This window comes from Papio anubis, chromosome 14 (assembly GCF_008728515.1).
Source record: "Papio anubis isolate 15944 chromosome 14, Panubis1.0, whole genome shotgun sequence".
Taxonomy (NCBI): Eukaryota; Metazoa; Chordata; class Mammalia; order Primates; family Cercopithecidae; genus Papio; species Papio anubis.
This window is the reverse complement of record NC_044989.1, coordinates 61,037,160-61,064,294: the sequence shown is the minus strand read 5'-3', so window position 1 is coordinate 61,064,294 and position 27,135 is coordinate 61,037,160. Positions and strand designations below refer to the sequence as shown.

The 27,135-nt window shown below is 42.2% G+C and overlaps 1 pseudogene; it reads right to left on the bottom strand.

Moving 5' to 3' along the window:
• Positions 1-3,293: 3,293 nt before the first annotated feature.
• Positions 3,294-4,722, bottom strand: LOC108581799 (annotated as a pseudogene).
• Between the last annotated feature and the right edge of the window lie 22,413 nt (positions 4,723-27,135).

The following is a 27,135-nucleotide window of genomic DNA, read 5'->3' as shown; positions in this document are numbered from 1 at the left end:
CTGAAATAAATCCCACTTGATGATAGTGTATATACTTTTTTTATACATTGCTGGAATAGGTTTGTTAATGTTTTGTTGAGAATTTTCACATCGAAGTTCTTGAGAGATAATGGTCTGTAGTTTTCTTTTTCATACTACCTTTGTCTAGTTTTTGTATCAGGATAACACTAACTCCATAAAATGAATTAGGAAACGTTTTCTTCTATTTTATAGAAGAGATTATGTAGGGCCAGGCATGGTGGCTCATGCCTGTAATTCCAACACTTTGGGAGGCCAAGGCAGGCAGATCACTTGAAGTCAGGAGTTTGAGACCAGCCTGGCCAACATGGGGAAACCCTGTCTCTACTAAAAATACAAAAATTAGCCATGCATGGTGGCGGGTGCCTGTAATCTCAGCTATTTGGGAGACTGAGGCAGGAAAATTGCTTGAGCCCAGGAAGTGGAGCTTGCAGTGAGCCAAGATGGCGCCACTGCACTCTAGCCTGGGCAACAGAGCAAGATTCCATCTCAAAAACAAAAAAGAAGAAAAGTGTATTATTGATATACTTTTATTGATATACTTTTGGATTGATTCCATTGTGGTTGAAAACACACTGTATGATTTCAATTCTTTTAAATTTTTTGAGGTTTGTTTTACGGCACATTTATGGTGTGTCTTGATATATGTTCTATGGACTCCTAAATAGAATGTGTATTCTGCTGTTGTTGGGTGGAGTGTTCTATATATGTCGACAGCTCCTGTTGGTTAATGATAGTGTTGCATTCCTCTCTACCCGTCCTTATTTTCGTCTAATATTCTCTCTATCAGTTTTTCTTCACATATTTTGCAGTTCTGTTGGTTGCTGTGTACACATTTAGAATGGCTATGTCACCTAGAATTGCCCCCCCCCCCAACCTTTTTTTTTGAAGATGGAGTTTCACTCTTGTTGCCCAGGCTGGAGATTCCGTCTCAAAAAAACAAAAACAAAAACAAAACAATCTTATGTTCATTTCTGTAAATTTGACATCTTTTAAAGCATAATGACTTTTCTGATGAGATTGGTGGGGATATTAAAAAGTGTGGTTAAAAAATGTATAATGAAATGTGTGAACATTCAAAAGGTCTACATAATTCAGTGAACCAATATTTCCCAAGTGACCAATGAATGATGTTCAAAATTATGCCTGGACAAATGATCCAAAGTGCAAAATAGACTGATTTTTTGTTTGCTTGTTTGCTTGTTTTTTGTATTTTTAGTAGAGATGGGGTTTCATCATGTTGGCCAGGCTGGTCTCAAACTCCTGACCTCAAGTGATCCACCAGCCTTGGCCTCCCAGAGTGCTGGGATTATAGGCATGAGCCACTGTGCCTGGCCTAGACTCATGAATTTTAATGTAATAGAGTATGGAATGTTTACTGATGTGGTTTCAGATTCCACATTGCAAGTAACCTTTAAGAAATCATCCCTTGTTGGCTGGGCGCGGTGGCTCATGCCTGTAATCCCAGCACTTTGGGAGGCTGAGGCGGGTGGATCACAAGGTCAGGAGATAGAGACCATCCTGGCTAACATGGTGAAACCCTGTCTCCACTAAAAATAGAAAAATTAGCTGGGCATGGTGGTGCATGCCTGTATTCCCAGCTACTTGGGAGGCTGAGGCAGGAGAATCACTTAAACCCAGGAGGTGGAGGTTGCAGTGAGCCGAGGTTGCAACACTGTACTATAGCCTGGGCAACAGAGGGAGTCCGAGACCCCGTCTCAAGAAAACAACAACAAAAAAAAGAAAAATCATAACTTGTTGAATTTTGGCATAGTATCAGAAAAAACGTCCTCAATAACCTTTTTGTTGTTGTTGTTGTTTGTTTATTTTAGGCAGTTTCACTCTTGTTGCCCAGGCTGCAGTACAATGATGCGATCTCAGCTCACTGCAACTCCACCTCCCAGGTTCAAGCAATTCTGCCTCAGCCTCTCAAGTAGCTGGGATTACAGGCGTGCACCTCACCCTATTAATTTTGTATTTTTTAGCCAGAGGCAGGGTTTCACCATGTTGGCCATGATCACCGAACTCCTGATCTCAGGTGATCCACCCACCTCAACTCCAAAGGACTGGGATTATAGGCGTGAACCACTGCTCCTGGCCGCTCCTTCCTTTTCCTAACTGTGCCAGGCATGCACCACCACCCGGCCTCCCAAAGTGCTGGGATTGCAGGTGTGACCACTGCAGCCTGACCACTTTCCTCCCTTTCATGTGTCAATGCCTAATGCCTTCCAGACAAAGACCACTTGAGGGAACACAGCTGTAATTGGAAAAGATGGATTTGTGTCATTGCAGTGAAGGAGAACATACATAATAAGGGAACTGTTGGAGGCACCTTGGTAAAGATAGTTTTTAGAAAATAGTGGCTGGGGCGGTGGCTCATATCCAGCTGGGAGGCGGCGAGATCCACAAGGTCAGGAGAGGTCGAACCATGTGGTCGTCTCTACTAAAAATACAAAAAATCAACGGCCTTGATGGCAGGTGCCTGTAGTCCCAGCTACTTGGAAGAGCTGAGGCTGGGCAAAGGCTCCAGGGCCAGTACAGTGAGCAGTCAGCGCCACTACTCCAGCCAGGGGACAGAGCAAGACTCCGTCTCAAAAAAAAAAAAAAGAAAATAATTGTAGATTTGGGCTTGTGTTAGGTGATTTTGAGACCCGGATTTAAGAAAATGGGATTTTTACTTTGGATTGGATTGTTAAGAAATGGGATAATTCTATAATTGGGTATCGTAATCTTTTTTTTTCGCTTCAAGTTTTTTCTTTTTTTTTTTTTCTGAGACAGAGTCTTGCTCTGCTGCAGGCTGGAGAGCAATGGCGTGATCTCAGCTCACTGCAACCTCTGCCTCCTGGGTTCAAGCAATTCTCTGCCTCAGCCTCCTGAAAAGTAGCTGGGATTACAGGTGCACCACCACGTCTGGCTAATTTTGTGTATTGCAGAGGCGGGTCTGCAGCTCTGTCGCCAGGCTGGAGTGCAGTGGCGGATCTCAGCTCACTGCAAGCTGCGCCTCCGGGTTGAGCCATTCTCCTGCCTCAGCCTCCGAGTAGCTGAGACTACAGTAATACGCCACCTGCCCGGCTAGTTTTTTGGCATCATTTTTTTAGTAGGAGTAGGGTTTCACCGTGTTAGCCAGGATAGTCTCGATTTCTGACCTCATGATCGCCCGTCCTAGGCCCCAAAGAGATGCTGGGATTACAGGCTTGAGCCACCGTGCCCGGCCTTTTTTGTATTTACAGTAGGGCAGGGTTTCACCATGTTGGCCAGGCTGGTCTGGAACTCCTGACCTTGTGATCCCACCGCCTCAGCTTCTCAAAGTGCTGAGATTACAAATGTCAGCCACCGTGCCTGGCCGCACTTCAAGTTTTAATAAAAGCTTAATAAGATTATTTTATTCCTGCATCTTCTATTGTTTCTTTCTTGTATTTGCCATTTTCCTTTCCTACTTGGCGAGATGTGATTTTCCATTCAAGGATCTTTTTGTGGTCTTTGTCCAGTTTCAGCCTAGTGATAACCACCTTGCTGGGTGAATGCCCACAGGCACACCTGTGCTGTTAGCCTTTTCCCACTGCACCCATTCAATGTAGATGACGTATTTCTTCCTGTAAACCTGGATTATTTGGCCAATTTGCTGACCCTTATAGTGTCCTCGCACAACCTGAACTTCATCATCCTTTTGGATGGTCTTGGCTTGAACGTTGTACTTTTGTCTCAGCTCTTTGGAAAGAGGGGAAGACATAATCTTTCTGCGAGTGTGGGAAGGTGCATTGAAATGCCTTTTGCAATTCTTGCTTTGATCAGAAGTCATGAAGGGATTGAACTTCATTTTGGACGCTCCGCCTTTGGTGATGGCTGCAAAGGTTTAAAAAATCTTATTTATGGGAAGGTATAGTGGGTTGAATGGTGGCCCCCCAAAAAGTATGTCTACATCCCAACCCCCAGAACCTGTAAATGTGAGGTTATTTGGAAAAGGATCTTTGTAGATGTGATTAAGGTTCTCAAGATGAGATCATTCTGGATTATCTGGATTACTTAGAGGAACAGAAAATCGAGATTTGAGACAGGTACAGAGAAAGACCATGGGAAGGTGGAGGCAGAGATTGAAGTTGTCCAACCAAGGAATGCCTGGAGCCACCGGAAGCTGGAAGCAGCAGGGAAGGATTCTCCCTGGAGCCTTCAGAGGGAGCACAGCCCCACCTATCCCTTCACTTCGGACTTCTAGACTTTAGGACTGAGAGAGGCTATATTCTGTTTGAATCCATCAGGTCTGTGGTACTCCACCACAGCAGCTGCAGGAAAGAAGAAGAGAAGGGCTTAGTGGAGCCACGCTGTAGTTGTCAGCAGTGACTCAGATTGACTGGAAAAGGAGGATGTTTGGTCATTTCAGACAAGTTCCTGGTTCTGTTTTTATTTTGGTTCATCACAGTCACAGGGTGGCCTTGTCTGATGTGGATGTTCTGTGACATTATGTTCAGCAGGAGACTACCAAGGCCAGCTATGTGCCAGGCCAGCTCCTGGAAGAACTAAGGCCTGGTTGGGCATCGGGGGCTACTTTTCTTTCTCTCATATGTGAGACTGGGTGTTCTTTATGGACTTCAACCAAAACAACACATCCCAACAGACGGAATCCAGCTCTTTTCTATTCAGCCAGATGTTAAAAAGATTTGCCAAAATGTGAAACAATGCCATTTTCTCCTCCTCCCCCCCTTTTTTTTAAAAGGGCATTTTTTTTTTCCACAAAAATGTTATTTATGAGAACATGCAATGGGTTTTTAATTATTGTTATTTTATTTTATATTTTTTATTTTTTGTAGAGACAGCGTCTTGCTACGTTCCCAGGCTGGTCTTGAACTTCTGGCTTCAAATGATCCTCCCAAAGTGTTGGGATTATAGACATGAGCCATCTGGCCTATTGTTATTTTAAAATTTATTTAATATGTTCATAGATAAAACATCTTTCAATTTTAATTTCTAATACAATAAATCTTGGTAAATAAAACCCGAATAAACACAGCTCATTGAGTCCTCAGTAATTTTAAGTGTGTAAATATAATATTTGTTAAGGGGTTCAGAGACCAGAAATTTTGAGTACTACTTACCTAGTTCATTGTCAATCTTTGTAAATGCGTGTGTGCTTGTCTACTTATTGGAGATGGTATTCTATATTTGTCCACTAGATCGAGCTTGCTAAGTGTGTTCTCATCATTTATGTCTTTTTTTTTTTTTTTTTTTGAGACGGAGTCTTGCTCTGTTGCCCAGGCTCACTGCAGCCTTCACCTCCTGGGTTCAAGTGACTCTCCTGCCTCAGCCTTCCGAGTAGCTGGGATTACAGGTGCATGCTACCATGTCTGGCTAATTTTTGAATTTTCAGTAGTGATGGGGTTTTGCCATGTTGGCCAGGCTGGTCTCGAACTCCTGGCCTCAAGTGATCTGCCCACTTTGGCCTCCCAAAGTTCTGGAATTACAGGTGTGGGCCACCGTGCCTTTACATGCTTTAAATACATTTGATTAAGCCAGATTGTGTGGCTTACTCCCTGTGTAACCTAGGGCGATTTACTAATTCCCTCACGACCTTGTTTTTCTCATTCATCATCTACTGATAATAACAGTGCTTTTTCATGAAGTAACTATCAATAAATATTTGCTATTGTTATCTTCACTAGCAGTGTTTAGTGTAGGAGCAACAAAAAGGAACAATCCAACAACGGTTGGATTTATACAGTTGGGGTTTTGACACTGGGTAATGGGGAAGAAAGATAAGTGGATAAGAATATTAAGGAGGACAGAAAAATAGTAGTGGGAGTGTAGGTTGGATAGGAAAAGAAGTGGAAGGCTGAGCTGTGAGGAGCAAATGTAGTGGAAGCTTAGTGAGAGGCAGGAGATAGTATGGGGAGTGGGGACTGAGTAAACTGGAGACACAATTACTAGGGCCCATGTGAAGGCCAATGTGAGATCCCAGGTGTGGGCTCAATGAAGGAGTGAGGGGAATGGACAAGTTATCCGCATAGAACAGGGTAGTACTGGATCGACATGAGAACCCAAAGTCTTCTATGCTGGCTTGACCAGTAGATAAACAAGGGGCGGTGGAGCAGCAGAATGACACAAATCTCCCAGCAGAAGTGATGCCTTGAGAGCAGTGCTGGCAGCTGGGCAAATGCCAATCCTGCTTACAATATTGGGGCCTTGGGAGAACCTGCCACCTTTCCCAGAGACAAAGGCAGGGGAGCCAGACCTTCTTCAGGACAGCCAGCTTTCAGTCATGGCAAGAAATGAAGCATTTTCCTGTGGGAGGGGTGCTGACAATGTTGGGGGTAGGCTTACTGTGCGAGCAGTGGGCCAGTGGGTCAATGGAGAGAAAACACGGGGGCCTTCCATCTGGAACAGTGGCTGAGGATGGGAAGGGTGGGAGGCGTGCTAGCATAGACTGGCCAAGACTCCAAATGATATTCTAGACAATATGGCTCAGCCTAGAGCCCAAAGTAGCGTTGGTTTATTTTCTTTTTTCTCTTCTTTTCTTTTCCTTTTTCTGATACGAAGTCTCATTCTATCCCCCAGGTTGGAGTGCAGTGGTGCAATCTTGGCTCACTACAACCACCGCCTCCCAGGTTCAAGCGATTCTCCTGCCTCAAACTCCTGTGTAGCTGGAATTACAGGCGCCTGGGAATTTGTGTATTTTAGTAGAGACGGGGTTTCACCACGTTGGCCAGGCTGGTCTCGAACTCCTGGCCTCAAGTGATCTGCCCGCCTCAGTCTTCCAAAGTGTTGAGATTACAGGTGTGAGCCACCGTGCCTGGCTTTTCCCCCCTCATTTTAAGATCTGCTTCTAAGTGTTGATTTCTTTTATTTTTATTTTTGAGACAGTCTCCCTCTGTCCCACAGGCTGGAGTGCAGTGACGAGATCTTGGCTCACTGCAACCTCCATCTCCCAGGCTGAAGCGATTCTTGTGCCTCAGCCTCCCAAGTAGCTGCGGCCATAGGCTCGGGCCAATACACCTGGCTAATTTTTTTTTTTTTGTATTTTTAGTAGAGATGGGGTTTTGCCATGTTGGCCAGGCTGGGCTCCAACTCCTGGCCTCCAGTGATCCACCCACCTTGGCCTCCCAAAGTGCTGGGACTACAGGCATGAGCCATTGCTCCTGGCCTGGTGTTGGCGTCTTAATGGTTTTGAACAAGGCAGTTACAGATAGGTCAAGGACAAAGAGGACTTTCTAAGTAATGGTGCTGCCCTGCTGAAGAATAGTCTGTCCCACGAGGTAGTGACTTCATCATATATTGCTTGTTTTTAAAGAAGTGGGATGGACATCTGTCAGGGAAGCTGGAAGTAGGGTTGGGCTGCAGAACTTCAAAAAATTCTCTCTGAAAAAGCTTAAATTTCAGAGTATAGTATTTGGCCATGGCCCCCTCTAGTGGCCATTATGCAGAATTAACCATAATACAACTATTTCAGAACTGAACTCAAAATTTCAAACCTTAAGACTAGCTAGGGTTTGTGGCTTTTAGGGAATATCCTAAATTCTGTTATGTGGATAATTCTGCATGAAATCCATTGAAGTGTCTTGGCTTTGCTGTTTAAATCATATTAATGACTTTTTTCTAAATCGGAGGCAGCTGTATCAGGAAGATGTCGTTGGCTGGTAGACTTCTGCACCAGGCACATAAAGTCTAGGAGAGCAAAACAAATCGGATTCCTGTCTTCATGGTGTTTGCATTCTCGTGTGGGGAACAGATAATAAATAACCAGTCAATAAGAAAGTAAGGCTCTGATTGATGTTATGGCAGGAAATAGTCAGAGTGTGGTGACAGGGACTGAGGAGGCTGACCTACTTGCATAGGGCGCTCGGGGAAGGTTTCTTAAAAGAGGTGACCTTTAAATGAGAAGAGGCAGAATAATATTCCAGGCAGGGAAAACAATAAATGCAAAGGACCTGTGGTAGGAACAGCTCATCTAGGAGCTGAGGGAAGGCTGACATACCTGGAAAACGAAATTAGCAAATCGCATAAGCCCTGGGTTGTGGCTGGAAGACACCCCAGGGGCCAGATCACACCAGTTTTTGAAGGCCATAGGAAACCTCAAAAGCCATGGGAAGTTCAGTTATGATAACTTTCATCCCATCTTAACAGACTGTGTTTATTTATTTATTTGAGATGGAGTCTTAGACTCTGTCACCCAGGTTGGAGTGCAATGGCACGATCTCTGCTCACTGAAACCTCTGCCTCCCAAGCTCAACTGATTGATTCTCCTGTCTCGGTCTCCCGAGTAGCTGGGACTACCGGCACACACCACCACACCCGGCTTATTTTTGTATTTTTAGTAGTGATGGGGTTTCGCCATGTTGGCAGTGGCTGGTCTTGAACTCCCGGCCTCAAATGATCCACCTGCCTCGGCTTGCCGAAGTGCTGGGATTACAGGCATGAGCCACTGCGCCCAGCCTGTATTCACTTAAAAATTAATTTTGTTGAAATTATCTGTACACATACTTTGCTTCTAAATGGAAGAAATATTTTTTAAAAACTTGAATTTGATTTCATATTAACTGATTTGATCTGTTGGTTTCTAAGACCATAGATTTCTTTTGTACTAAACATTCTTTCTGTACCAGCATTTGGTAGTGAATTTAGACAGGTTATTGAATTGGAAGCAGCAGGTTCTTTGTTGGAAAACATAGGACATTGTTCTCTTGAAGAGAACATCATCAAGGCACTGACCTCTTTCTAAGGAGGAACTGGAGAGAGTTTTCTCTTTTCATGAAGACAGCTTCTGTGCTTGAACTACTTCATCCAAAAAGAGACTTACTAGAATTAGCCAAGCCCCAAAGTATGAGAGTTTTTCTGCAATGTGAAAAACTTAACATTGTTTTACTTTGTCAGGGAATTTCAGAAGTGAGTTAAAAATTTAAAGCTCAATGTAGATTAGTCAGCCTCTTTTTATCTAAATGTTTCTTAATTTAGAAGCACTGTGAGAAATGAGGATGATGAATGCTAGACAGAGCCAACACTATTAAGTTTATAAAAGAAAAACATTCAGCATGACTTCAAGGTTGGTGGATGGCACGCATACAGCCAGTGGGCCCATTGTGCTATGTGTAGGCAAACTGTGCGGTCGTGCCAAGAGGATCGCCTTACCTACCTGTGCTGTGTGTCAGCACCTGAGTGGTCTGACAGACTGATAGTAAAGCTCACTTTATTAGACAATGCAAGATATGTGGATATGTTAATTTCTCAGTTAGAAAGTATAGTACTGTCCTATGGCACAAAATGGGCAATTTTAAGAATGTTAACTGTTGAGAAGGAGGAAGGGAAGAGGGAGAGAAGAGGCATCAGTGGGATTGACTCTGGTATTGAACGTGACATGGCATGAAGAAAAGAACATTAGAATTGCCTACTGCCACTGCCACCCAACTGGAGGTAAAGATTCTGTCTGCCAGTATACATGCACTTAACGAGGCCAAGACTCAGCCAGCTACTCAGTCATCTACAGGGAGTGGGAGGAATAATTCTACAACTGGGTATCTTCAAATTCTAGCCAAGATTAAAATTTTTTGGTTGCAAATTAAATATTCTAAAAAAAGAAACTATTTAGCAGGTTGTGGTGGCGTGCACTTGTAGTCCCAGCTACTTGGGTGGCTGAGGTGAGAGGATTGTTTGAGCCCAAGAGTTCAAGGCTGCAGTTGAGCTATGATAATGCCACTGCACTCCAACCTGGGTGATAGAGCAAGACCCTGCCTCAAAACAAAACAAAACAAACCCCCAAAAATCAACATTAGTACAGTTTGGAGCATCCAAATCATCCATATAATACCTTTGTGAGCACTGCCATGTGATTTTAATTCCCAAGTTTGCACTTTTATATATAATCAAGATCATGCTAAGTGATGATATTTAACTGTTTTGTTTATACGTATAGAATTATTTTATTGGTTTCCATAAAGTACATATTTGACACTAAAAATAAAATTTAAGCCAGGTGTGGTGGTGTTGCCCCTATAGTCCCAGCTACTTGGTGGGCTGAGGTGGAGGGTCATTTGAGCCCAAGAGTTCCAGACTAGCCTGGGCAACATCATGGGACCTATCTGTTAAAAACAAAACAAAACAAAACAACAAGAACAACAACAAAACAAATGGTGCTAGAACACGTGGACATTTATAGGTCAATAAAAAAAGGAACAATAATAAGTAGATATAAAAATTTGCCTTTTGTTGTTCACTCCAGCTAAAACCATGCAGTCTTGCTCAGTCAGCTCATGCTGTGTTTATCTCTGGGATACAATATGGTGGAATTGGCCTAATAGAGGTAGAGATTCTGTCGGTTAGTGTATGCTCATTTAATGAGACCAAGACCCAGTCAGCTACTCAGAGGGTCTGTGGATCACATTACTCACAACTCTGAACCTAGGTGATAAGTGTGTGGATAAAGCACCAGAAGCCTCTAGCTTTGGTCAACGTGCTGGCGAATCAAGCTGTGCTTATAGGTCACGTTGAAAGTAAATGCTGGTAAAGGAGCAGACAGTCCTAAAGGTATCCTCTCTGCCAGGAATACTCCAGACCTGCTGGTTCCCATGGCTTCTACTTTCTCTACTTTAATGTCACATTCTCAAAAGGAGAATATACTATCCATATAAGAAAAACAAATGGAAATAAAAATACAGTTCTTGAAAGAGAAGTCAATAGCTGAGACAAATTCTGGATCAGAAAGGATTAGAATATTAGTAGATTGGAAAGGAGAACTGAGGAAATTTAAATATTTTAAAATTCTAGGATTGAAACAAAATCTAGAATTAAATAATATGCATCCTGAAATGAAAGTGCATCCCAAATACCGAGCAGAATATACGAAAATAAGTCCACACACTGGCCACATTGTGACACTACATCAGAAATAAATAGAAAAGTTGGCCAGGAGCGGTGGCTCACGCCTATAATCCCAGCACTTTGGGAAGCCAAGGCAGGCAGATCACCTGAGGTCAGGAGTTTGAGACCAGCCTGGCTAACATGGCAAAACCCCATCTCTATTAAAAATACAAAAAAAATTAGCTAGGTGTAGTGGCACATGCCTGTAATCCCAGCTACTTGGGAGGCTGAGGCAGGAGAATCTCTTGAACCCGGGAGGTGGAGGTTGCAGTGAGCCGAGATCACTCCATTGCACTCTAGCCTGGGCAACAAGAGTGAAACTCCGTCTCAGAAAAAAGAAAAAGAAAAAGAAAAATCTTAGAAGTGACCAGAAGGAGGAAGAAGACCAATTATCTACAAAGGAATGACAACTACATTGACAGCTGGCTTCTCATCAACAATGATAGATGCCAGAAGACAAAGATGTAAAATTATGGCAGTGTTTGTTGAGAAAAAAAACAACCATCAACCTAGAATTGTATGCCCCATTCAACTGTCACTCAAAAATAAAAGCAAAACTTGTCACAGGCTCTCATTGAAGAGATGGTTAAGAATCTCCTCAAGAAGAAAAGTGCACCCAGAGGGAAAGCATGGCATACAAACGTAAGTAACCGACTGACCGAAAGACTAGGCACAGGTGCAGATGAACTATATCAGGATATGTATTTATGTGGCTGAACAGTCCCCCATAAAACACATTTTTGTATGTTTTTATAAAACAATAAAAACAATAACTCCCCTCCATAAAAAGATTATGGCTGATTGTGGTGACTCATGCCTGTAATCCTAATACTCTAGGAGGCTGAGTGGGGAGGATTGCTTGAGGCCAGGAGTGCCAGGTTACAGTGAGCTATGATTGTGTTGGTGTGCTCCAGCCTGGTCGACAGAGAGACCCAGTCTCTCAAAAGACAACAAAAAAGGGCCAGACGCGGTGGCTCACACCTGTAATCCCAGCACTTTGGGAGGCCAGGGCGGGTGGATCACATGGTCAGGAGTTCGAGACCATCCTGAACAACATGGTGAAACCTCGTCTCTACCAAAAATATAAAAATTAGCTGGGCATGGTGCCGTGTGCCTGTAGTCCCAGCTACTCAGGAGGCTGAGGCAGAAGAATCGCTTGAACTCGGGAGGTGGAGGTTGCAGTGAGTCAAGATCATGCCACTGCACTCCAGCTTGGGCAACAGAGGGAGACTCTGTCTCAAAAACAAAACAAAACAAAAGATTGTGTGTGTGTTCAATGGATAGTTTATTCTAAGTCCTTTAAAATACTGTAGTCATTACCCCGCTTTAGCAATAATTAACATTTTGCCAACTTTTTTTTTTTTTGAGACAGAGTTTCACTCTTGTCACCCAGGCTGGGGTGTAGTGGCGTGATTTTGGCTCACTGTAACTTGTGCCTCCCGGGTTCAAGTGATTCTCCTGCCTCAGCCTTCCGTCTAGCTGAGACTACAAGCACCTGCCAGCATGCTCGGCAAATTTTGTATTTTTAGTAGAGGTGGGGTTTCATCATGTTGGTCAGGGTGGTCTTGAACTCCTGACCTCAGGTGACTCATCTGCCTCAGCCTCCTAAATTGCTAGGATTACAGGTGTGAACCAGTGTGCCCGGACTTTATGTGCTTTTTATAATCAGGAAGAGGATACAAATAGAAAGTAATTTTAGATGTTATTGAAAACTTATGGTGAAGAATATATGCTAAATATTTGGCCAGGTGACGTGGCTCACACCTATAATCCCAGCACTGTGGGAGGCCAAGGCAGGAGGGTCACTTGAGCCCAGGAGTTCAAGACCAACCTGGGCAAAATGGAAGAATTCCATCTTTATAAAAAGATACAAAAATTAGCCGGGCATGGTGGTGAGTGCCTGTGATCCCTGGTACTTGGGAGGCTGAGGTAGGCTGATTGCTTGAGCCCCTGGAGGTGGAGATTACACTGCACTCCAGCCCAGGCAACAGAGTGAGACTCTGTTTCAAAAAAGAAAGAAAGAAAGAAAGAAAGAAAGAAAGAAAGAAAGAAAGAAAACAAAGAATATATGCTAAATATTTAAGAGCCTAAACATAGAAATATAATGGACAGATTTTGAAAGTGAAGTGACATTGTAAAAATTTATCAGTCCAACAGAAAACAAGGAAGAAAAGAGAAAAAACTGACAAAAAGAATTGCAAATAGTAAAGAAAACAACCATGGTGGTAGAAATAAATCTATATAGATCACTGAAACAACAAATACAAGTAAATGAAAGTCATACATCGAAAGACAAGTGGCTACCAGATTTGATTATGCTTCTTACAATAGGTACATCTATAACAGAATGACATAGGAAGGTTTAAACTAAAGGAAGGTAATAATACTCAAGAAAAGCATAACCTGGGCCAGGCATGGTGGCTCATGCTTGTAATCTAGACCTTTCTTTCAATTTTGCTGTGAGCCAAAAACTGCTTAAAAATATAGTATTAAGGCTGCCTGTGGTGGCTCACACCTGTAATCCCAGCACCTTGGGAGGCTGAGGCAGGCAGATCACTTGAGGTCAGGAGTTCAAGACCAGCTTGGCCAATATGGAGGAACCCCATCTCTAGTAAAAATACAAAAATTAGCCGGGCATGGTGGCGTGTGCCTGTAATCATGGCTCCTCAGGAGGCTGAGGCAGGAGAATCACTTGAATTCAGGAGGCGGACATTGCAGTGAGCCAAGATTGCTCCACTGCACTCTAGCCTGGGCAATAGAGTGAGACTGTCTCAAAAAAAAAAAAAAAAATATATATATATATATATACACACACACACACACATATATAGTATTAAGAATTTTTACTTGCAAGTGCTATTTAGTGTAATCTGAAAAATTTGGTAGTGCCAAACTACATTACAATGTGTAGGATAAGAATCATCCACTGAAACTGCTTCAATTGCTCAACAGTACTTTTTTATTAAATACACTGAATTTGATCATAACATATATGGAATTGTTTTTGAATTTTCTACAACATTTATTTATTTTTGTTTGCTTTTAGAGGTGGAAAGGACAAAGTGATCCTCCCACATCAGCCTCTTGAGTATTTCAGACTCCAAGTGCACACCAGTGTGCCCAGCTAATTGTTATTAAAATTTACTTTTTGGCTGGGCATGGTGGCTCACTCCTGTAATCCCAGCACTTTGGGAGGCTGAGGCGGGCGGATCATGAGGTCAAGAGATTGAGACCACTCTGCCTAACACGGTGAAACCCCATCTCAACTAAAAATACAAAAAATTAGCCAGGTCAGGCTGAGGCAGGAGAATTGCTTGAACCTGGGAGGTGGAGGTTGCAGAGAGCCGAGATGGGGCCACTGCAGTCCAGCCTGGGCCACAGAGCAAGAGTCTGTCTCAAAAAAAAAAAAAAAAAAAGCCTCGTTATTTTAGCTACATGTTATACTGCATTATTATAAATTGCACAAGGAGAAACAGCATATAGATAGATTTACTCATTTTATATATATATACACACACATATATATATGCTTTCTTTTTATTTATTTATTTTTTGAGACAGAGTTTCGCTCTTGTTGCCCAGGCTGGAGTGCAATGGCGGGATCTCCGCTCACTGCAACCTTCATCTCCTGGGTTCAAGCCATTCTTCTGCCTCAGCCTCCCAAGTAGCTGGGATTACAGGCATGCACCACCACACCTGGATACTTTTTGTATTTTTAGTAGAGATGGGGTTTCTCCATATTGGTCAGGCTGGTCTTGAACTCCCAACATCAGGTGATCCACCCGCCTCGACCTCCCAAAGTGCTGGGATTATAGGTGTGAGCCACCACCCCCGGCCTATATATATGTATATATATGTGTATATATATATCTTTCTATCATCATCTGTCTTTCATTGTTTTTGTTGAGAAGTCAACTGTGAGTATTATTGTTATGAGATCGACAGTAATATTTCTTTTCTTTCTGGGTGCTTTGGGTTAGAAATTATCCTTTTTGTTTAGTTTTTTGTTTGTTTGTTTGTTTTTTTTGAGACGGAGTCTCTCTTGTCGCCCAGGCTGGAGTGCAGTGGCGCGATCTCCACTCACTGCAAGCTCCGCCTTCCAGGTTCAAGCCATTCTCCTGCCTCAGCCTCCGGTATAGCTGGGACTACAGGCGCCCGCCACAGCGCCCGGCTAATTTTTGTATTTTTTTTAGTAGAGACGGGGTTTCACCGTGTTAGCCAGGATGGTCTCCATCTCCTGACCTCGTGATCCGCCCGTCTTGGCCTCCCAAAGTGCTGGGATTGCAGGTGTGAGCCACCGCGCCCGGCCCCTTTTTGTTTGGTTTTAAGAAATTCTGTTCCAATATGTCTGTTTTAATATTTTTATTTATTTATTTATTTACTTATTTACTTATTTAGTTTTTTTGAGACAGAGTTTCGCTCTTGTTACCCAGGCTGGAGTGCAGTGGTGCAATCTCAGCTCACCACAACCTCCGTCTCCTGGGTTCCAGCAATTCTCCTGCCTCAGCCTCCCAAGTAGCTGGGATTACAGGTGTGCACCACCATGCCCGGCTATTTTGTATTTATAGTAGAGACGGGGTTTCTCCATGTTGGTCAGACTGGTCTCAAACACCCAACCTCAGGTGATCTGTCCACCTCGGCCTCCCAAAGTGCTGGGATTACAGGTGTGAGCCACTGCACCTGGCCATTAATATTTATTTTATTTGGCCCATGTAGGGGTTCAGTTTTATTATTTATTTAATTTTTAAATTTTGTAATGATGAGTCTTGCCATGTTGCCCAGGCTGATGTTGAACTCCTGGGCTCAAGTGACTCTTCCTCCTTGGCCTCAAGTGTTGGGGTTATAGGCGTGAACCATTGTGCACAGTCTGTAGTGGTTCTTGAATCTTGAAATTGATGCTTTCATTAGTTTTAGAAAAATTGTGGGAAGGAGTAGGCACTCAGGTGTTCAGAAATGTTGTTCTATGCGCTTTAATATTCATATCAAATATTTAGAAAAATGTTTTAAAAAGCAAACTGACAGGTCTTGCCTCAGTTATTGACGTAGAACTCTACTCCCATTTCATTGTTAGAGATTGCTCCTTACTCTTGAATTCCTGGCTTGCCATTTTGATTCCCTAATTTACTTCCTTAATAGCAATGTTTTCTAGTGTTTTGACTGTGAACAAATCTGAGATTTACTGCCTAAAATTCAGAAGCTTGAAATGTATTTTAGAAGCTAACACGAATGCAGAAGTAGCACAAAGAGGGGCGCTGAAAAGAAAGCAATCCTTGCCAAAGATGATAAGATCGAGAGGTAAGAAGGAGAGAAGATGCTGCTATGAGCGCTTAGTCTAAGGGACATCAGTGGGAGCAGGGAACTACATGATAATTAGACTCAGGGATATTGCAAGAGGAGTCTGAGAACTTCTCTGCCAGCCTGAAGGCTCATCAAGATACCTAGGAAATAAACTACATATGTCCAGGACAAAACAAAACAAAACAAAACAAAACCAATATGCCCAGTTAGTCGCTCCTTAGGAGTAAGTTATAAGTTTAGAGAGCCCACTAAGGTACTAACCTCTTCAAGTAGTTATGCCTTAAGTAGCCTAAAAACATTAATACACTTCCTTAACCATTTCATTCACTTCCCAGGGAGAGACCTAAGCACAAGAGCGTATAAGGACAAATATATTTTATTTTATTCATTGTGCTTATAATGCCTACTACTCTCTAGGCACACATAAATATTGTATAAAAATCTGGTTTGTATAAAGTCAGCTTTGATCAAGAGAGGGTTTGTTGATAGGTTTTAAAACCCGCTTATACTTTTTTTGTTAATATGAAGCTCCTATTTGGAAGCCTCCACTGCACAATTATGAGCTAGAAAGGGCTTGTCCTTCAGCAAGTGAAATGATTTTAAAGGTCCAGTATAAGTCCTTGATTTGAATTGAATGAAATTCTCCAAATCCCGCCAATGTGCTGCTTTGCATATCAGGAGGTTTCTTGCTGGGCTGGAAAGGCGGATCTGCATTTGAGTATTTGGTGCCAGTAAAAAATGTCACAAAGTAAGCAGAGACTAACTGGGCATATTACCCTCTAATTTACATAAAAAGCTTCATCTAGTGCTAAAGGTACAAGGGAAGTATTATTCTAGATATTCTAGGAATACAGTCAGCACGAAGTAACTTTTAGCCTACCTGGAAAACAATGCTGCAGAAACTGCAGTGGGCCATGTTTCCCAAAGTAAGAAATGGGAGGTAAGGTACGTGGAATAAGTAAATGTTCTTATTTTCTCACACAGGAAGAATTATTTAATAGCTCAGCTAAGGGTGGGACTCCCCTGCTCTGTCAAATGTTATATAAATAAATGTATCTTCCTAGATCAGTACTTGGTATCATTGTTATATTTGGGTTTTTCTTATATTCTGAAAATATTTACACTGTTGCCATCCGGTTGTGTTTTAAAATGCAGGTGTTATGGTTTCAGTAAAAACAAACAAACAAACAAAAAAACCCAAAAAGGCTGGACATGGTGGCTCACGCCTATAACCTTAGCACTTTGGGAGGCTGAGGCGGGAGGATCCCTTGAGCTCAGGAGTTTGAAATCAGCCTGGACAACATAGTGAGAACTTGGCACACACACACACACACACACACACACACGAGCTATTGAAGATCAAAACAGCTTATAGATTTTGCTTCCAGCTACTCATGGAAAAATTTATCAATCCTCTGCAAGTAATACATATCAAACAACAATGCATTTATATATACTTATAACAAGCAGCTGGGGTTAAGTAAACCAGAGTGTGAGATATAAAGTCAGACATTCTTATTGATTTCTACTTTGTCATAGCTACATGGCCTTGGCAAGTCATATTCTTTCTGGGGCCTTACTTTTTGTGAAATGAGTATGATAAAAAAAATCAACCCTACCACCTTCACAGGACTATAGTGAGAAAGAGTACTGTGAACTAGTGAAGAGCATGGATTCAGGCGCGTCGGGGCTCGTCTTTTTTTTTTTTTTTTTGAGACAGGGTTTGCCTTTTGTTGCCCAGGCTAGAGTACAATGGCGTGATTTTGGCTCACTGCAACCTCCATCTCCCGGGTTCAAGTGATTCTCCTGTCTCAGCCTTCCAAGTAGCTGGGATTACAGGCATATGCCACCAAGCATAGCTAATTTTTTTTTTTTGTATTTTAGGTAGAGATGGGGTTTCACCATGTTGGTCAGGCTGGTCTCGAACTCCTGATTTCAAGTGATCCACCCGCCTTGGCCTCCCAAAATGCTGGGATTACAGGTGTGAACCACTGTGCCCAGCTAGGCTAGAATCTTAATCGTGATACTTACTTGAATATATTGGGTAAGTCTCAATGTCTTTAAACCTCAATATCTTCATTTGCAGAATGGGATTAATGATGGTCCCTCAGGAGTGACTAGAGTATGTTGAAATTTTTGCACAATGAGGATATACAGCAATTAATATTTTCTATTAATATATAAATCAGAAATGAGACAATGTATATATAAGTACTTTGAAAATTGTAAAGTGTTATACAGTTATTAATGATGATCATCTTTACCACAAGTCTTATTTTGGTTCTTGAAAGTGATTGTATTATTTCCAAAGTCCCGAACCCTCAAGGAACTCTGATTATATGCAGGATGCTTGATCTCAGTTGGACTGAACAAACCATTGAGAGATGAGCTACCTTTCATAGGGTCTACTTGATGCTGATTACACAGCTGGTTATGTATGCTGATTACATAAAGGCCTTAAGAGGGACTCGTTCTCTTAGGGCATCCCAATGCCTTTTAGTACTATACATCTTAAGTGTCCCAACAAATGAGGTACTTTGACAGAGAGTGGTAGAAAGAGCAAAGGACAAAGGACACATGAGAACCAGTGTATGAGCTTTGTTCTCTTTTATATTTGCCTAGGCTGATTATAGACAGAGAAACCCTAAGTATTAGTTAGGGTTCTTCAGAAAAACAGAACCAATAAGATCAATCGATTGATCTATCTATCTATCTATCTATCTATCTATCTATCTATCTATCTACCTACCTACCTACCTATCAATCATCAATCTATCTCTATCTGTATATTTATAAAACTCAGACTGGGGCTTACACTATTGGCCCCTGCTTCTCAGGCTTTGGAGCTTGGACTGAAACTACACCACCAACTTTCCCGGGCCCTCCAGCTTGCAGACTGCGGATCAAGGGACTGCTCCATACTCAAGTGAGCCAATCCCTCATATAAAACCTCTATCTGGCTGGGGGCGGTGGCTCACTCCTGTAATCCCATCACTTTGGGAGGCTGAGGCGGGCGGATCACTTGAGGTCAGGAGTTCAAGACCAGCCTGGCCAACATGGTGAAACCCCATCTCTACTAAAAATACAAAAATTAGCCGGGCATGGTGGTGGGCACTGGTAATCCCAGCTACTTGGGAGGCTGAGGCAGGAGAATTGCTTGAACCCGGGAGGTGGAGGTTGTAGTGAGCCGAGATTGTGCCACTGCACTCCAGCCTGGGTGACAGAGCGAGACTACATCTCAAAAACAAAAAACAAAACAAAACAAAACAAAAAAACAAAGCACACATCTGAGCCCGGAGTTGGAGACGCTTGCTGAAGAAGAATCCAGGGGAAGGTGAAGTGGTTGAAGGCCAGCTGATGCTCTCCATGCCAAAGAGATGAGCCAACAGATGCACAACATTGTGTGTGAACTACAAAAGTGCCTGCTTCCACCTTTTCTGCAAAAAATTAAAATGGCTTTGTTTCACTTCTGCTTCTGAAACCTCATGCAGAAGTGTCTCCTGAGGCCCACTTTAACTGGAAACAAATTGGGAAAGGAATTCTGGGAAATGTAGTTCAGGCTAGTCAAGTTGACGCATTACAGAGGCACTACATACATACCATTTTTGTCTCTTACACAAATGCTACCATACTGTATACATTCTTTTGCACCTTGCTTAGAGGTCCTACCAAATTCTTTTTTTCTTTTTCTTTTTCTTTTCTTTTGTTTTTTGAGACTGAGTTTTGCTCTTGCTGCCCAGGCTGGAGTGCAATGGAACAATCTCAGCTTACTGCAACTTGTGCCTCCTGGGTTCAAGCAGTTCTCCTGCCTCAGCCTCTGGAGTAGCTGGGATTACAGGTGCGCGGCACCACGCCTGGCTAATTTTGTATTTTTAGTAGAGACAGGGTTTTGCCACATCGGTCAGGCTGGTCTTGAACTCCTGACCTCAGGTGATCCACCTGCCTTGGCCTCCCAAAGTGTTGGGATTACAGACGTGAGCCACCACGCCCGGCCCAAATTTTTATATATAGATTTATGCTTTTTTTTTTTTTTTAGTGGTGGCACAGTATTCCATTGTGCTTGGGTTGTTCCAATCCTTTGCTATTTCAAACAGTGCTTCAATGAATAGCTTTGTGCATACGTCCTTTTGCATGTGTGCAAGCATATCTGTATATTAAGTTCCTGGAAGTTCAATTTCTCAGCCAAATGGTTTCTGCATTTAAAATACTTATCTATTGTCTAATTGTTCTTTATAGAGGTTATATCAATTTCCTCTCCTGTTAAGTAAAATATAACAGTGCCTGGTTTCCCATACTTGTAACACAGTATATGACCAAATCTGTTTATCTTTGTACATTTTATAGATAAAAATATATATTTCAGCACTGCAGTGTGATTGTAATTTGCATTTTTCTTTTTATGAATGGGTTTGATCTCTAGGGGATATTTCTGGGTAGGGAAAGTAAGGTAAAGAATAAGTTTAGAAATTTCAATTTGAGTTAGATTCAATGTCCCTTTGAAAAGTTATCTTTAAAATACTGGCCCCTCTTCTTCCAAAACACATTTGATATTCAAGAACTTCTCACTAGTAACAAATGATAATACTGATGAGAAGTAGTACAATTTTACTATACAGCTCTATCATTTTAGTGAAAAGCAAAGAGTAAAGTTCAAACTAAAGTGGTTAAACCTGCTTTTATCCCAGTTTACAGTAGAAATATCATATATATATTTGGATTGAATGAGGAAAATTTCGTATAAATCTCTGGTTTACTGCAATTAAGCATCTTTAGAACAATCTTGGATTGTATTAGTCTGAAAAACAAGGCATAGATACTAGAAAACAATTTCTAGACTGTCTCTGGATGATCATTAATAACAAAATATGAAATATATTCTACATCCCAGGTGTCCAGTGTAGATCAAAGTTATCTAACACAAGTTTGGAGTTAAATATCATAATCTGTTACTGTTAGAGATGGCCAGATTCTCTCATGTTTTTAGTTCTTTCATTCTTAGAAAAAGATTTACAGTTTGAATGGAAAGTAACTGATAATCAAAATATGTCATTAGGTGTAGCTGGCAAAATATTGATGGTTCACTTTATAACTGAGGTATCTGCATATAACTTTTGTATATTTTATTGTTTCCTAGTTGAAGATTATTTGATTTAGTAGAAATTTTTTAACATTTTTCAGCTTTCATTCTCTAAACTCTGTCTTCTTCCTGGAAGAACTCTGTTCTATTCAATGAGAACAAAACAGCGCCCTCCTGGGAAAGCTCTATTCAAAAGTAAGTGCGTGCATAGCCTGGCCACACAGTTGGTGTTTATAATGGTGTTACATTTGCTAAAGACATCCAGGCCTGGTGCAGTGGCTCATGCCTGTAATCCTAGCACTTTGGGAGGCTGACGCAGGCAGATTTCACCAGCCTGGCCAACATGATGAAACTCTATCTCTACCAAAAATACAAAAATTCGCTGGGTGTAGTGGTGCACACCTGTAATCCCAGCTACTCAGGAGGCTGAGGCAGGAGAATCGCTTGAATCTGGGAGGCAGAGGTTGCAGTGAGCAGAGATCATGCCACTGAACTCCAGCCTGGGCAACAGAGCAAGACTTTGTCTCAAAATAAACAAATAAATAAATAAAAATAAAAATAAAAGCAAATAAATAAACAAACAAACAAACAAACAAATAAATAAATAAAGGAGAGAGCCCTGAATTTCTAACTTGATTTCTCAGGGAAGCTTCAAATGTCCCTACATCTTCTTGGATTTTTAAGTGATATCCAAGTAGGTGAGACAAAGATTCTCTGGGATCTAATATAGCAATGAAGGCAGATATTTTAAGGAAGGTGAGAAATTGTGGGTTTGGACGCAGGTGGCACTTTTTGATACTCACTGATGAGCTTAAGAATCTCAAAGATACTCAGGAAGTTTAAAAGACCTTGTAGAAAAAAGGGGTTTTCAGGGACAGAATTATGGTTTCCATAAGAAAACAGATCACATACACCAACCCCCTGAAATAGCTAACCTTTGCCTAAGGATGCAAAACAGACTTTCTTGGATTTCTCAGTAAATCCCTGAGGTAATAGGGTACGCTGAACACAGTGAATATTTAAAGAAAGGATCTCTTCGGAGCTTCTGCCAATAAAATATTCTCTAAGTCAAAGAGTAGCCTTACCTCTCAGCTTCTTAATAATGAAAGTGCTGGTCAGAGTAGCAGATTTTGGGTATCCTCAGTGTTAGGAAAAGACTGTCCAGTGCTTGTGTATCCTCTAGGAAAGTGTTCTTTTCTCATGCTTTAAAAAATGAATTTCCCCCAGTTTTGATCAGGGGACTATAATTTTTAAAAATTCTACACTTCACTTTAGAACTGCTTACTCTGCCAGTCTCGATGAAAATGGTGACTGTCTCCTACTGAAGAATGGAAGGCTTCTTACACCTGTGTTAAGAACAGGAAAGGATTCTTCTTTTACTTTGTTCTTTTGCAATAAATTGGAAACAAATGGTTAACAGTAAGATGTAAAAATATTAGAGAAAATATTAAAACGAGAAAATATGCCACTCATAATCATGTTGCCTGAGCATAGTGGTTACTCTTTTTGTTTTTGAATGTTGCCTGTTGGTCCTTACTTAAATATGTATGTATTTCGGGCATAGTTGCAAGCGATGTTTTTGGCAAGTATCAAGTCACTTTATGTATATTTCATGCTAGGTCTTTAAGGAATGGGTTTTTTCTTTTAAAAGTCATCATATGCTGCTAACATGTTTTAAAAGCCGTGCCTTAATTTATCTCAACTATCATCTCACTTCATTAAAGGGAATACATTTTCTTCTGGTCATAGACATTTAGACCAATTGCTCTTTGGGGTCATTCCTAGTTTTGATACAGAAGCCACATTATCATCCCCTCTTTATCTAGTGTGACATATAGACATGCATTCAGGTAACCTAAAAGTCATATCCATCTATTAAAGTATAGGTTAAACAGAAAAGGGGCTAAAATAATAGCCCCATTTCCTGCTCCTTGAGATTGTGATCTATCATAAGTTAATGTTTGCTCCAAACATTATCAAAAGGTATCAAAACACTTCTCAAAAGCGTTGATAGCTGGGGAGCCTGTGCTTGGTTAAATCTTCTGGACCTTAGCTGATACCTCTCTATGGGAGTAATCAGTGAAAGCATCAAACTGTCATATTACTTGTGGTTTTTCTTTTTCTTTTTTTTGAGACGGAGTCTTGCTCTCTCGCCCAGGTTGGAGTGCAGCGGCCGGATCTCAGCTCACTGCAAGCTCCGCCTCCCGGGTTCACGCCATTCTCCTGCCTCAGCCTCCCGAGTAGCTGGGACTACAGGCACCCGCCACCTCGCCCGGCTAGTTTTTTGTATTTTTTAGTAGAGACGGGGTTTCACCGTGTTAGCCAGGATGGTCTCGATCTCCTGACCTCGTGATCCGCCTGTCTCGGCCTCCCAAAGTGCTGGGATTACAGGCTTCAGCCACTGCGCTCGGCCACTTGCGGTTTTTCATTTTCATTTTATTTATTTATTTATTTAGAGACAGGGTCTCACTCTGTCAGCCATGTTGGAGTACAGTGGCATGATCACAGCTCACTGCAGCCTTGACTTCCCAGGCTCAAGTGATCCTCCCACCTCAGCCTCCTGAGCAGCTGGAACTACAGGCGGGTAATTTTTGTATTTTTTTTAGATGCGGGGTTTCGCCATGTTGCCCAGGCTGGTCTGGAACTCCTGGACTCAGGCAATCTGCCCCCTTTGCAAAGTGCTGACATTATAGAAGTGAGCCACCAAGACCAGTCATACTTGTGGTTTTTTAATCTGTAAGGTTAAAAAAGGCATAAAGGGCCAGGCACCATGGCTCATGCCTGCAATCCCAGCACTTTGGGAGGCCGAGGCAGGCAGATAACTTGAGGTCAGGAGTTCTAGACCAGCCTGCTCTACATGGTGAAACCCCGTCTCTACTAAAAATACAAAAATTAGCTGGGTGTGGTGGTGCACACCAGTAATTCTAGCTACTAGGGAAGCTGAGGCAGGAGAATCACTGGAACCCGTGAGGCAGAGGTTGCAGTGAGCCGAGATCATGCCACTGCACTCCAACTTGGGTAACAGAGTAAGACCCTAACACAAAAAACAAAATAAAATAAAATAAAATAAAATAAAATAAAATAGGCGTAAGGGTATGTAATGATAGATGCATTCAAGGGGAGTTTTAGGCAAAGTCTTCACTTGTTGGTGGTCCATTTTACCTACCCAAGACACTTTGCAGTGACTTGAGTCTCTGGCTCAGGAGAGCTCTGAAAACATTACCTAGGCAAATGCATTGTTGGATGGGAAGGCTATCATGGAAGACTGCCATTTGTGTTCACCTAAAACCTGTTTTCTCATTTCCTGGCGTGCACAACTGGTTGAGATTTGCCAGCTTTCTTTCTTTTATTTTTTAGAAGGAGTCTTGCTCTGTTGCCTAGGCTGGAGTGCAGTGGCGCGATCTCAGCTCATTGCAACCTCCGCCTCCCAAGTTTAAGCAATTCTCCTGCCTCAGCCTCCCAAGTAGCTGGGATTATAGGTGCCCACCACCATGCTTGGCTAATTTTTTGTAGTTTTAGTAGAGACGGGGTTTCACCATGTTGGCCAGGCTGGTTTCGAACTCCTGACCTCAGGTGATCTGCCCGCCTCGGCCTTCCAAAGTGCTGGGATTACAGGCGTGAGCCACTGTACCCTGCCAATTTTTGTATTTTTTAGTAGAGATGGGTTTTCACCATGTTGCCCAGCCTGGTCTTGAGCTCTTGACCTCAAGTATATCTGCCTGCCTCAGCATCTCAAAGTGCTGGAATTACAGGTATGAGCCACCGCAACCGGCTGAGATTTGCCAGCTTTCTTTGCAGCTAGGTGTGGCCATGTTACTGAGTTCTGGCAAATGGGATGTGAACTCATGTGATGAGTGCCTCTTCCAGGCCTGGACCATAATAACCTTCTACAGATAAGCCTCCATGTTCTTTCTCTTTCCTGCTTGATGCAGAAGAGCATGATGTCCTTAGAATCTCTGACTTTCCTAGAAGGGGACGCCATAAGTTGGAAGCCTGTGTCAGGAGAGACTCGTCCTCTGATTAGGAACACCTATTTTGCACTTTAGCAAGAATTAGTCTTTCATTGTGTTAGGCAAATGAAAACTTTGGGCTTGTAACCATAACAGCTGCTAATGTTACCATAATTAATATAATTATGAAATAGAAAGTTATTTGATTTGTATAATCACACACACACACAGACATTATTTTTGTTTCTCTGTAAACCTATGACGATGGCAGAGAGGATACTAGCTAAAAATATTTTGAAGTTAAAACACAGCTGGAAACTGAGATACTACTCAGAGAAGAAAATTATCTGTAAGATAACAAGAAGCAGTACAAAGTAATGCTTAAGCAAGAGGGAACTGGGGTCAGACTGGGTTTGAATCTTGGCTCTGCCACTTGTAATCTGCAACCTTGGACAGATGAACTTTTTTTTTTTTTTTTGAGACAGAGTCTCGCTCTGTCACCCAGGCTGGAGTGCAGTGGCCGGATCTCAGCTCACTGCAAGCTCCGCCTCCCGGGTTTACGCCATTCTCCTGCCTCAGCCTCCCGAGTAGCTGGGACTACAGGCGCCCGCCACCTCGCCCGGTTAGTTTTTTGTATTTTTAGTAGAGATGGGGTTTCACCGGGTTAGCCAGGATGGTCTCAATCTCCTGACCTCGTGATCCGCCTGCCTCGGCCTCCCAAAGTGCTGGGATTACAGGTGTGAGCCACCACACCCGGCCAAGATGAACTTTTTTTGCTCCCATTTCCTCATTTATAAAATGGAAATAATAATAATGATAATATCTACCTTATAAGAATCTTGTAAGATTCAAATGAGGTAATATGTGTTAAATGCTTATAGCAGTGCCTGGCAAAGGAAGCACTCCATAAATATTAGTTAATTATTATTACCAAGTAAAAACCTTGTGTCAAGCAGAGGTCCAGGGTCCAGAGAAGGTGAGGGTAGGGTGGGGTGGGGAGGAGAAGCTGCTTCTACTCCTGGCTAGCACCACATGTCATCAACGTGATTCCCAACTAGGCAGGTTAAATCTTGTGGTAAGACACCTCCAAATGGAGGAGCATCTTAAACTTCTGGAAAGAATATCCCTCCTTTCTGATCATCTGGCACAGGCATCTCCTGCCTCCTGTGGGTGCTCCGGCCTTGGTCAGCACCAAATGGAAGGTTGCACATATTTCCTCCTCTTTCTCTCCAGATCCCTTCTGTTCTCCATGTCTTCAAGATGGGGAAGCAAAGCAGATATTTAGGGAGCCACAGACCTCTGTATTTATTTATTTATTTATTTGAGATGGAGTTTAACTCTTGTGCCCAGGCTGGAGTGCCATGGCGCGATCTTGGCTCACTGCAACATCTGCTTCCTGGGTTCAAGCGATTCTCCTGCCTCAGCCTCATGAGTAGCTGGGATTACAGGTGCCCGCCATCACGCCCGGCTATTTTTTTTTTTGTATGTTTAGTAGAGACGGGGTTTCACGACGTTGGTCAGGCTGATCTTGAACTCCTGACCTCAAGTGATCCACCTGCCTTGGCCTTCCAAAGTGCTGGGATTACAGGCGTGAGCCACTGCGCCTGGCCTGTCATTATTTATTATTGGTTTTACTTCTAGTTAGCCTCAGGTAAAATGAGCTGCCTTCAAAACACCTTCAGTAGTAAGCTAGAATCCTATTAAAGTCAGTAACATATGGAATCTTTATACAAAATATAGGATTGAGAGACCCAGACTAACAATTTGTTAGGTAGAAAATAAGCATAAGGATTTAAAAATTTGTATTTTTTTGTAGTAAAACATACATAATAAAACATTTACTGCTGTAACCGTTTTGAGTGTACGATTGAGTGGCGTTATACACATTCACAATGTTGTGCAGCCACCAGCACTGTCTATTCCAGAACTGGTTCATCATTGCAAACAGAAGCT